The 12,117-nt window shown below is 46.1% G+C and overlaps 1 protein-coding gene across 4 annotated transcripts in view; it reads left to right on the forward strand.

Moving 5' to 3' along the window:
* AGPAT3 (1-acylglycerol-3-phosphate O-acyltransferase 3) overlaps positions 1-12,117 on the forward strand; it is a 140,355-nt gene that overhangs the window by 21,021 nt on the left and 107,217 nt on the right. Inside the window, exon 1 of one of the 4 annotated variants that reach the window (XM_006137886.4) lies at positions 2,725-3,080. The exons of the other annotated variants lie outside the window; for them this stretch is intronic. The gene's annotated coding sequence lies outside the window, so the exon portion shown is untranslated. Of the gene's footprint in view, positions 1-2,724; positions 3,081-12,117 lie in introns of those variants that run through there. 4 annotated transcript variants of the gene reach the window in all.

Consider the following 12,117-nt stretch of genomic DNA (forward strand, 5'->3'; position numbering starts at 1 on the left):
CCTAACATTTAACTGATTAACTGGAATTTTACATCCCTAATGTACACAGCAATAAAAAAAATCTGCAGCAGTGAATCTGAGCCCATGCCAGTTGACTTGGATTTGTGGGCTTCAGTTTGTGGGGCTAAAAAATGAAGAGGAGGCATGTGGGCTGGAGCCTGCCTTCGGAAACCCACTTCCCTCACAGGATTTCAAAGTTCATGCTCTAGCCTGAGCTCCAATGTCTACGCTGCAATTTTTGCCCTGCAGCCAGAGCCCCAGCAGTCCAAGTCATCTGACCCAGGATAGCCATGTTCATGTTAGGAGTGTTTTGTTGTAGATGTACGCGGAGTAACTGAGATTAGGCAGACCCCATTTTCAGGCCAGCAGTGTGGTGCCTGTTTGATCTGTATTTTCAGGATGTAGTGACACTAAGTATATTAAGTATTGAGTAAATGAGTAATCAAAGATTCGATACAATTTGTATCAAGCACACGATTAGTCGATAAGGGGCTGCTACGGCTTTGCAGTTTAAATGTAGTAGGAGCCAGGCCTGTAGGCAGCTCAACTCCTACTACATTTAAACAGCAGAGCCACAGCAGGAGTAGGTCCAGGACCTACTTCAGTCCCGGCTCATGCTGGGTCCTGACCGCTGTGGCTCTGCCATTGAAATGTAGTAAGTGCCGGGTGGCTCTTACTACATTTAAAAGGCAAGGCCACAGTGCCACTGTGCCTCTGCCTCCCCTGCCCTTAAGCCGGTTTCCCCTCCTCCCCCCGGCACCAGCTCCTGCTCCCCACTTCCCCCGCCTGCCTCTGATATAGAGGCAGCAAGGGTGGGGAGATGCGAGTAGTTGACTCGACTATCTGATAAGCCTAGGCTTATTATGTAGTCGACTATTCGACTACTCTTTTACTTCCCTAAGTGACACTACATATTAGTTGGAATTTTTAAGTCTCTAAAGTACAACTTTTTTAAACTGTCTTTTGTCTTAAAAACTTCTCAAGATTGAGCAGGCACTTAAAACCTTGAGTTGTCTCCTGAAAGTACATATTGATATGAATGATATATAATTGAAAAGTACTTTACAAAAACTTTTTCCAAACCAATGCTTATTATAAGATGTATATACTAATAGTATGGTGCATGGCCTGGGTCCCACAAAAAATTGTTATAATTTTTTAAAGATCACACTTACATTGATATGTCCAGTTGTAAATCTTACAATTAGAGTTGCCAGGTGGTTTCAACAAAAATACCAGACACACATGACAGATCACAATCTACATTACATCTTATTTAGAAAATACCAGACACTTATATTTTCTCGATTTGTTTCCCGAACAGAAAGCTCAAATACTGGCCTGTCTGGTTCAAAACTCGACACCTGGCAACCCTAGTTACAATAAATACATGTGTGTTGAAGTCAGTGGGACTGCTTATGTTTAACTTTAAGCATATGTGTACGTGTTGGTAATATTGTGCCATTAATGTAGAATGAGTAATTCCCAAAGCAGATTCTCTAAAGCCGTGGTCACCAACCAGTAGATCACCAGCTACCGGTAGATCTCAGGGGCTCTAAGAGTAGCTCTTGAGCCCTCTCTGAACTGCGCGCCTGCGCAGTACATTTACATTTGATTTTCTCATTTGAGGAGCAGTTGCTCGGTGAGTAGCAACACAGGTGAGTAGCTGCGAGGAATGGTGGGAGCTGGGAGGGCTGAAACACCCCAGCAAGCTGACTGTGGCTTTCAGCAAGTGATGGACAGGAGAATAGAGAGGGCGGGGCTTCAAAGAAGGGGCAGGGCGGTAGATCTTCGCCTGTTCTGAGATTTAAAAAGTGATCTTGGGTGTAAAAAGGTTGGAGACCACTGCTCTAAAGTGTGTATTTTCAACAGTATTCTTAAAAATGCAGGCCAGCCTGCATTATACCACTCATATAGTGTGTTTCCATTTATTGTAAGAGGGGGCTGAGTATTGCATTAGATTTAGAGTAAGCAGGGATGGTGTCCTTAATGTCTGTTTGCCACAAGCTGGGAATAGGCAACAGGGGTGAATCACTTGCTGATTCTGTTCATTCCCTCTGGAGCACCTGACATTGGCCACTGTCGGAAGACAGAATACTGGGCCAGATGGTACTTTGGTCTGACCCAGTATGGCTATTATGCTCCAGCATAATTATGCAGCCACAAAAAGCATATACATATAGGATACTGGCAAAAAGGAAGGAACTGATATATGTGGTGGGGTTTTATTTTATTTTTGCTGCTCTCCATCTCCTAGTAACTTTTTAAAAAGCTTTCTCTAGAAAAGAGGTGGGATGCTGTACAATAATTGCATAATAAATGTTATATGACTAGATAAATCTCAAACTATAAATAATGGGTTCCAGGCTCTGAAAATTTCAGATGAAAATTAGTCAGTACATACATAGCTAAGGGCTGCTATCCCATTCCCTGGTGAAAAAGACCTGTGCTTTCACGCTCCTGGAAGTTTAGGATCAGCTAAGCGCTTAAGCCCTATTGACTTCAAGATTCTGACTTGCCTTGGTCAAGTCAACTTTTTTCCCCCCTAACTCTGTGGTATCCTTTGTAATGGTAAAAGGGACAGGAAAATGCTCGTTCTATATAGTGGAAAGTGCGGTGTATTTTTCTTGTGAGCAGGGGAGTAGAAACTGTAGGGGAGAAGGAAGGAGAGACACCCCAAGAAGAGAACAGAATAATTTCCACCCCCCAAATAAATAGTCCAAGTTGATTGCATGCTATGCTATTTTATTTTAAATATATTTTGAGTAAGGTGTTTTGTGAAAGCTTATAATGTTCTAAACTTAGTAATCATTATGAGATACAGCTACATTTATGTATTTTTGTATATAGAAAACTGTGTTCCTAATCTGAACTTTATCTACAGCTCCACCTCCTAGCAGGATGGTGAGCAATCAGGCAGGCAGAGGCACATCCCAAACCAGTTGTTTACATGAAACAGGCTTCAAGTAACTTTCTCTTGTCCAGCCTGGCTAAATACAATAGGAGGCCATGAGAGCTAATGGGAAAGATATGGAAACAACCCAAAATTCAAAAGAACATCTTGGCTCTCCAGCTGTCATGTAAGGAAGGAGTTCCCCCCCCCCTTTTCTCCCCCCCCCCCCACTAACCAGGAGTCACTGTAGACTGGAGGGGGAGGGGGGGACTAAGAGTGGAGGAGAAGGAGAGAGGAAAAAGCCTTAAAGTCTTTTAAAAACAGGCTTGACCCTGAAATTTTTTATCCAGAAAGGGGGGAAATTCTCCAGGGGGAGGCTGCCTATGAATGCTGGATTCCTCGTATGGTTAGTAGATATGTGGGGAATCTTTTACAGCAACAGGTAACTTTTATTAGGAAAGGAAATGTATTTAACATGAAAATGTGAAGCCTGAGGTTATGTACTATGTGTATTTCCTGTGTAACTTGTGTATGTTTGCTTTCCATTACTAGTTCATCTTTGAATTCGTGGGTTTTTTCCTGTTCATGGAACTTGTTTGTTTATATTCCAAACAGGTCTCTGAAGTGCAAACTGTGTGGAGTGGGTATTAGCTAATAAACCGGGGGAGGGGGGGACTTTTTCACTCAATGTGGAATTGATGAATCAGAAGGGAACTGGCTGAGTGTCTGGTAAATAAGATCTCAGGGAGGATATATTTGGGGAGAATGCGGGGGAGGGGAGGGAGGCTGGAAGGGTTGTTGGGATCACCCTGCATAGAGTAGCTAGATGGATGAGAATGAAGATGAGTTTTTATGCTTGGCCTTGTGGGCAGGCTACTGGTGTCAAAGAATTATACCATAGCTCAGTGGTCCCCAACGCGGTGCCCGCGGGCGCCATGGCACCCGCCGGGGCATTTGTGTGCGCCCACTGACAACCTGGGCTGGCCCCGCCCCCGGTGCATGGGAGGCGCCAGCCCCAGGCGCGCGACATACACCAGTGCTGGCTGCGCGGCGCTCGGGCGGCCCCGGCCCCAGGGCACAATCGGGCACGCAGTGCTCGAGTGGCGCCAGTGCCGGGCCCAGGCGCGTGGCTCGGGTGGCAGCGCCGGCCCCGGGCCCACGGCACAAGGCGCTTGGGCGGCCCCGGCCCTAGGGCACACACCGGTGCCGGGTGCAAGGGCATCCAAGTCCCCTGGCGTGCCCCCGGATGCGTGGCCCCACCTCCTGGGCGCCCGGCGCGTGAGTGGCCCCACCTCCCGGGCGTCCGGGAGCCTCTAAAGGTTGGGGACCACTGCCATAGCTACACATCTCAAAGGTCCCTATAGATACAGGGCAGGTGGTGACAGAGCTTCTTACTAATCTGGGTGGACCCCAAAAAATCACAAGCATGAGTGAAGTGAAGGCAAACTTAAAAGAAGGTAGGGGACACAATGGAAGAAAAACGAGAGAATGATAAAAGAACATTGTATATTCTTTTTCTTCTGTCTTCCAGTGTGTCAAAATGTATGGCAGAAGAAAAGGGAGTATTGGTGACAGAATTTAGAAGTAAATAGACACTTAAGATGCACCCAAAAGCTTAAATAGGAAAAGAATCACTGTTTATATGTATGCCTATGTGTCTGTATCCTCGCTACATACATACTTGTAGCAACCAGCCCTGCTCAAGATGACACTTAACTTGTCACAATGTTGTCTCTGAAGATAAAGTATTTGTATCCTTGGAAGGCACCCAAAGGCAAGCGGTCATGTGTTATACAGGCAGTCCCCGGGTTACATGGATCCGATTTACATCGGATCCCTACTTACAAACGGGGGTGAGGCAACCCCTCACTAGCTGCTTCCCCCCAGCAGACCAGGGAGATGCGAAGCTAGTGCCCCCCCACCCCAGCAGACCAGGGAGACGTGGAGCGGCTTTTCTCAGCAGACACCTCAGCTTGAGAATAAAGGACTGAGAAGTGAGGTGTGGGAGAGTAAAACTGAGCTCTGGAGAAATGTTTGGCTAGAGTTTCCCCTACAATATGTACCAGTTCTGACTTACATACAAATTCAACTTAAGAACAAACCCTCAGTCCCTATCTTGTACATAACCCGGGGACTGCCTGTACGTATTTAGTTCCTAGAGGAATATATCTCCTCTTCTCCCTGCACATGCATTGCTCTCCCTCCCCCATCCTTCTGTCACCTTAATCAATATTTAGTATGTTGGTCAAAAGATATTGTTCTGCTTACAGGCACCTGAACTCCAAAAATAAATATCTTGGTCATGAAGGTGTGTATTGTAAGGTCCTAATGAGATAATACATAAGCATACAACTTGTGCCAATGCACAAGTCTCTTGCGAGGTACAGTATGTGCAAAGGCTGTTTGAGAGAGACTAAGACTCTTCGCCATGTTTGCCATCATCTCTGAGTATGTCTAAACTACATCCCTCTTTTAAAGAGGGATGTAAATTAGACATACCGAAATTGCAAATGAAGCCGGGATTTGAATTTCCCGTGCTTCATTTGCATAATCGTGTCACAGCATTCTTTCAAAAAACGCTATCTTGAAAGTGAAACTGCGGCCTAGACACCTTTTTTGAAAGATTCTGTAAACCTAATTTTTTGTGCAGCATTAAGCTGATAAGGGATGTCTTTCTCTTCCCATCCCTCTTAAAGAAAGTTACTATACAAGACTCAGCTGGGGGTGCTTTATTTTTTAACTAAATTTACCTTCCTTAATTTGTTCTGAGTTACATGCTATTTGCTGTTAGTGATAGGCCTGGAAATTAGAACTTTTAAAGCAGACTGTTGCTATTGATCTGATTTGGTGGATACAGCAAGCTTGGTTTTGCATTGTTTTCTTAAGTTTCACCTTTATGCAGACATGAGGCACACTTTAAGATCTGGTTATAACGATATTAAATCAAACACATAACTGCTCTAATGAAGCAGTTGTCAAACTTGAAGGAATCAATATCAGAAATACGGCGGCAGTTCCATTGTTTCATGGAGTTTGCACCTTTTGGCCTGTGTGTGGGTGTGTGTGTTGGTATCGTATTTCTTTTACATAGATCTCATTTCCTGCCGCATCTGATTCTTGTATAGCTGGTATCCAGATAAAGTTTCTGGGTTGCACTTTATTATGCAGCTTGAAACAACAAAATAAATGAATACAAAATTGATCATGGCAGTGTTTGGAGGAATGTAGTTACGTTAAAAGTCAGACGCCTACAAGTTTAGAGGGTTCTGGTTCTCAGGATTGATCTCGTGAATGAGTTAGTCTGCTGTATACACCATATCTTGGATCCTTTTCATTTTTTTAATAGTCTACAAAATCTGTCTTGTGAAAATGGAATTGTTGACATACTGCAAATACAGTTCAAGGCCTGTGCTTTGCCTAGCAAACTGGACCTACAGTTTCTTTTGCAAACTGGAAATATAAAAATCAGCCAGAGGACACTTTTTCTCTTTCCCATTACTCCCTCAAAATACATGATCAGACCAAAATTTATTTCTCACCTCCTGCTTCTGCTTAAACTAGATTTTTCTCCTGCTTCTTTAAGCTTTCTTTCTCTGCTACCATTAAAGAAAAATGTAATGTAAAAAAGTAACCAATTGAAAGAAATTTTAATGGTTGCGTCTTCTTAGTTTCTCCTCAACACTTCCTATTTTCATTTTTGTATCAGTCTATCTCAGTGGTCCCCAACCTTTAGAGGCTCCCGGGCGCCCGGGAGGTGGGGCCACTCACGCGCCGGGCGCCCGGGAGGTGGGGCCGCGCGTCCGGTGGCACGCCAGGGGACTTGGATGCCCTTGCACCTGGCGCCGGTGTGTGCCCTAGGGCCGGGGCTGCCCGAGCGCCGTGGGCCCAGGGCCAGCGCTGCCGCCCGAGCCACGCACCTGGGGCCGGCACTGGCGCCGCTCGAGCACCGCGCGCCCAAATTGCCCCCGGAGCTGGGGCCACCCGAGCGCCGCGCACCCAGCGCCGGTGTGTGTTGCGCGCCTGGGGCCAGCGCCTCCCGCGCCGGGGGCGGGGCCGGCCCAGGTTGTCGGCGGGCGCCATGGTGCCCGCGGGCACCGCGTTGGGGACCACTGGTCTATAGTTTCTAGTATTTATCCCCATTCACCCTTTCTTCTGTCACTTCCCTCCCCTCTCATGTTCCTCCCCCTTCCCTGTCTTTCATAGATTTTTAAGTCCAGAGGTACCATTGTGATCATCTAGTATGACTTCCTGTGTAATACAGGTCACAGAACTTCCCTGAATTAATTACTGCTTAAAGTCCAATATTTATGGTTTAATTAGAGCATATCTTTTTTTTTCCTTTAAAAAAAAATCCAATCTTGATTTTAAAATGTCAAGTGATGGAGAATCTACCACAAACCTCGGTAAGGTGTTCCAGTGTTTAATTACCTTTTCTCCTAAAGATTGTGTCTCATTGTTAGTCTGGATTTCTAGTTTAAATTTGTCTGCTAGATTGAAGAGCCCTCAGTCACACCGGCTCATAGACTGTGATCACTTACCCCTTTTTCTTCTCTGTGGTAGATTAAATAGATTGAGCTCCTTGTGTCTTGTACTTACTGTAAGGCATATTTTCCAGTCCTTTAAACATTTCTATGGCTCTTCTCTGAAAACTCTGCAGTTTATCAACAACCCTCTTGCACTCCCATCACTGGAACTGGACATGCTATTCTAGTACCAGTTGCACCAGTACCAAATAATCTAGTAATATAATCTCCCTATTTGATATTCCTATTAATACATTCAAAAATCACTTTAGTTCTTTAGATCACAGTGAAGTTCTGGAACTTCTCAATCTTTCTCTTCTCTTCTCTACTTTCCAGTCTATCCTCATATTGTTTTTTCTCCTTCTCGTTTCCTTGCATCCTTCCCTTCTTTCTGGCCCTCACTTATGCACCTTACCCATCTCTGTTCCTTGCTGTTTCTTTCCTCTCTTGGCTCCTAATCATCATTTCTCTTTACTTGCCATCTTCCTGCTGTTCTGCATGTTGAGTAAGAGCGTGTCCCAGTGGCCAGCCATAGTTGATTTGGGAGCGCTTCTTTCCCCACTGCGTGTGGGCCAAGATCTTTCTGTATTTCTGGACATGAATACAATCCAGCATGAAAGCAGGGGTGCTGTTCTCCTTCGCCTCTGATGATAGGATAAGAAGCAATGGGTTTAAACTGCAGCAAGGGAGGTTTAGGTTGGACATTAGGAAAAACTTTCTGTCAGGGTGGTTAAAACTGGAATAAATGCCTAGGGAGGTTGGGGAATCTCCATCTCTGGAGATATTTAAGTGCAGGTTAGATAGACATCTATCAGGGATGGTCCAGATGGTGCTTGGTCCTGCCATGAGACAGGGGACTGGACTTGAAGACCTCTCAAAGTCTCTTCCAGTTCTAGTGTTTTATGATTCTATGAAATAGCCTATTAGTGTGGATATATCATGAAGTACTGCTATTGTCTGATGCCATTGTTTGCCTGCTTATATCAGCCCACATTTGAATCCTGGTGATCCAAGCTACATGGCTTATTGCAATTGTAGAAGGAAACATTCATTATGTGCTCCTCTCTGTTGTCCTTGCTGCTGCTTCTTAAGACTAGAAAACTTACTGTGGTACACACAAGAAGCTTGCTTTCCAAGTGCTTCCAAAGGCAGGTTTCCAATCAATATCAGCTTTGTCTGAGTATGCCAAAGGACTGAAGACAGGGAAAAATGTGACCGCAATGAAGTCAGTATTAAAAACTTTGATAGAAATAGAAATGCTGACTTGTAAGCATAAGGACTCTGTTGTACTGCTTCAATAAAGTCTACCTTTGTTATTAGGTTGGAATTGGTTTGATTATTTCTTTTTTATTCCTGTGATTATTCACAAAACGGGTGGTGTCAGAAGGTGTTTGGAGAGAGAGCAGATGGATTTTTGTCCCTAGATGAATTTTCATATTGAGTATATGTTGGGAAAACTGTCATTTGCATCTGGTGGGCCATTTGTATATTCCAACATACAGCAACAAAAGAGAATACTGTGAATACTGGTACCCAGAGGTAGATATGTTGGTCCAAATATGAAGGATATGTTGGTGTATCTGCTTGTACCTATCATTTCAGAAATCAAGTGAATAAGTCACCAGAGGGAAAGTGTTTTAGTGTCTGTGTAAAGGCCCAGGTCAGCGGGAGGCAGCGCTGGCTCTTGTTATTGTCCATTAAAGGACAATTGCCATGTCACAAGTCTATAACTAAGCAGTTTATCAGGCCCAGCCCTGGGCCAGGGCAGGGCAGAAAGCCAACTTTTTACAAGGGGAGGGTTTAACAATTCAGGGGTCCGGCTGAGTCCCATTTGGGTGGGGGTTGGGTCTCCTAGATTGCAGAGAACCGACAAGCACAGAGGTTTTGCCTCCACAGGGGGAACTGACAGTGGTGGTGCGGCGGCTACGGGGTCGGCAGGAATCCGGCCTGCAACACGCTGCCCACCTGATTTCCATCTCATCAACTGCCCTGGGGTCGGCGATTCCTAGGCCACTTCCCAGTTCGCCCTGGAGACCTACCTGGCTCAGGTGCTGTGTCGCAGGTTCAGCCAGGGATGGAAGTGCTGGCAGCGTGTCCATTGGTTCCAGCTCCAGCAGGGGCCCAAGGGGACCGGTCCAGTTGTTGGAGCCTGATGGGGGTTCTTTTGGCAAGTCCTTGGGTCGTGGCAGTAGTCTCCATGGCCTGGGTAAGTTGTCAGGGGTCCTGGCAGCCCAACCCAGTCCTCCTGTCAGGCACAGCGTGGCTGGGCCCTTTGTTGTGGAAGCTGAGGCCGGGTGTCTGGCCTGTTCGGCCGCCAGGCTCCAGCTGAGCTCTGAACTCTTATACCCCTGCTTCCGGCTTCCTCTGGGTGGGGTATGGGGAGGTTGGACCCGCCCACAAAGGGTCTTAGAAGGCCCTTCTTCTTCTGGGTCAGAGGGAGGCCATCTTGCTGTCCCAGACCCATTACAGTATAATAAATCAGGGACCTGTTGTTAGAGGTAGTAGAATCATGTTACACACAAAGTGAAAGGTTTTTTTTCCCTATAGTTTTAGGAAAGAGAGAGAAACTATATCAGAATGTTTCCCTAACAGGAATTTCAAGTGACAAGTTAGAAATGAAAAGTCTTGGTCATTTGTAGCCCTCTCTTATGCTGGAGTTTTTTCTTTGAGCCAGTAGAAATGAGGTCAAATACATTTAAAAAAATGGAGAGAGGATCTGTAAGTCCAGTGAGGAATTGAAGATGCGTCAGCACTACTTTGTCAAATTCTATTCTTGGTATAAAAGAACTGTTCTGACAAATTTTCATTTTTATATTTGAGTCATTGTTTTTTCTCCTTATTATTACAATTTGATGCACAAACAGTACGGCGGGGGAGGATGTCTGTCATCAAGCTTTTAGAAGGGAGAGGAGACGTAGTGATCCTAGATAATGTGTTCTAAAAGTATAACATTGTTATTTCATGTTATCTTTTCAGTTCCATTAAGATCACCTGGCAATACAGGTCTCAGATCTTCATGGGATCTTGAAATTAAATTGGGCTTAGTCTACATTGCAGTTTTCTGGCTCATAGGTGTGAAAAACACGCCCATTTCCAAATGCAGCAAGTTACAGCACTGTTACTGTAAAGTGTTAGTGTAAACCAGACTATAGCACTGTTACTTACTCTCCTCATGGACTAAAGCTTCAGAGGGGTAGCCAAGTTAGTCTGTAACTGGAAGAACTTAAACAACGAATGGTCTGGCACCGTGGTCACCAACCCATCAATCGTGATCGACCAGTTAATCGCAAAGCATTCAGGGCCCCCCATTTCTCCCCAACCCCAAGAAGCCCTACTTCCAGCGACAGTGGAGGTAGTGCCGGCTTCCTGCGGGGTAGATGGAAGTCCTGCAGCTGCGTGCCACTTCTGGGGGTTCCGGAAGTGCGCTGGCTGCTCCCCTCCCCCAGGTCTTTGGCGTGCTGGGAACTTGTGGTGAGGAGGCGCACACCAGGACTTCCCTCCTCTGTGGGGGAGAGGGGGAAGTCCCGGGAGGAGGCGGGTGTGGGGGATCCCCTGCCCCCTTGCCCCAGCAATACCCTGTCCCCTGTCTCCCCAGCACCCTGCCCTCTCTTCCCTGCCTCCCACTGGCACTCTGTCCCCTGCTCCCACCAGCACAGTTGGGGCCACATTTAGTGAGGCTTGGGGTTTTTTTTGGAAGAGTTATTTTTTTTGCATCTCACTAGTGTGGCCCCCAACTGACCTTTCTGTGGGTCAGTGACCCCTGACTCAAAACAGATTCCCTGCCCTTCTCATAAATAAAGACAATGTAGAAACATTTTGTATTTGACATCGTATTTTATTTAAAAATGAAGCCTGGCCAACAAACCCCCAACTGGGGTCAAGCCCCCATCTGGCTGCAGCATCATAACACTCCTGCACACACACACACACACCCAGACCCTAGATCTGAGCCTATTATACACAGGACCCCCCCTGCCCTGAGCCTCTCACATACCCCAACCCAAATACTTGCACCCTCACATCCACAAGCCCGTGGCTTGCTTAATACCCCAACCCTCCATCTGACCCCAACACTCCCCAGCCTGGAGCCCCCTCTCCGAGCCAGCGTCCCCTTCTCCACCTCCTCCTTCACCCCTTCCCACACCCAAGTCCCTCGTTCCCACCCCAGATCCCACACATCCTGTATCAACCCAGTGAGGGTACGGCTAGACTGCAGGAGTTTTTCCAGGATTCCAGAGAGATCCTGCAAAAAACTCTTCCGCATCCAGGGAGGTGTTTGTATTTCCACTTTTTTTAGTGGAAGAGCAAACAAGCTCTTTCGGTAACCCCTGTATTGCTCATTCCACGAGGAATAAGGGGGCTTCCAAAAGAGGGTTTTTCTGACATTTGGTCCAGTCTAGACAGACCAAATATTGGAAAAACTTCTTCCTATAGAAGAATCGAAAAAAAGTGGCAGTGTAGAGTGTATAAGGGCTGGGGATAGTAAGTGATGGAGAGGAGGAGAATAGAGAGGGCGGGGCTTCAAGGAAGGGATAGAGTCTTGGGGACGGATGTGGCAGTAGATCTTGGTTTGTTCTGACTTTTAAAAAGTGATCTTGGGTGTAAAAAGGTTGGAGACCACTGGGCTAGCAGCACCTTAAAGACTAACAAAACATGCGGATGGTATCACAAGCTTTTGTGGGCACAACCTACTTCTTTAGA

The sequence above is a fragment of the Pelodiscus sinensis genome, chromosome 1 (genome assembly GCF_049634645.1).
Source record: "Pelodiscus sinensis isolate JC-2024 chromosome 1, ASM4963464v1, whole genome shotgun sequence".
Classification (NCBI taxonomy): Eukaryota; Metazoa; Chordata; order Testudines; family Trionychidae; genus Pelodiscus; species Pelodiscus sinensis.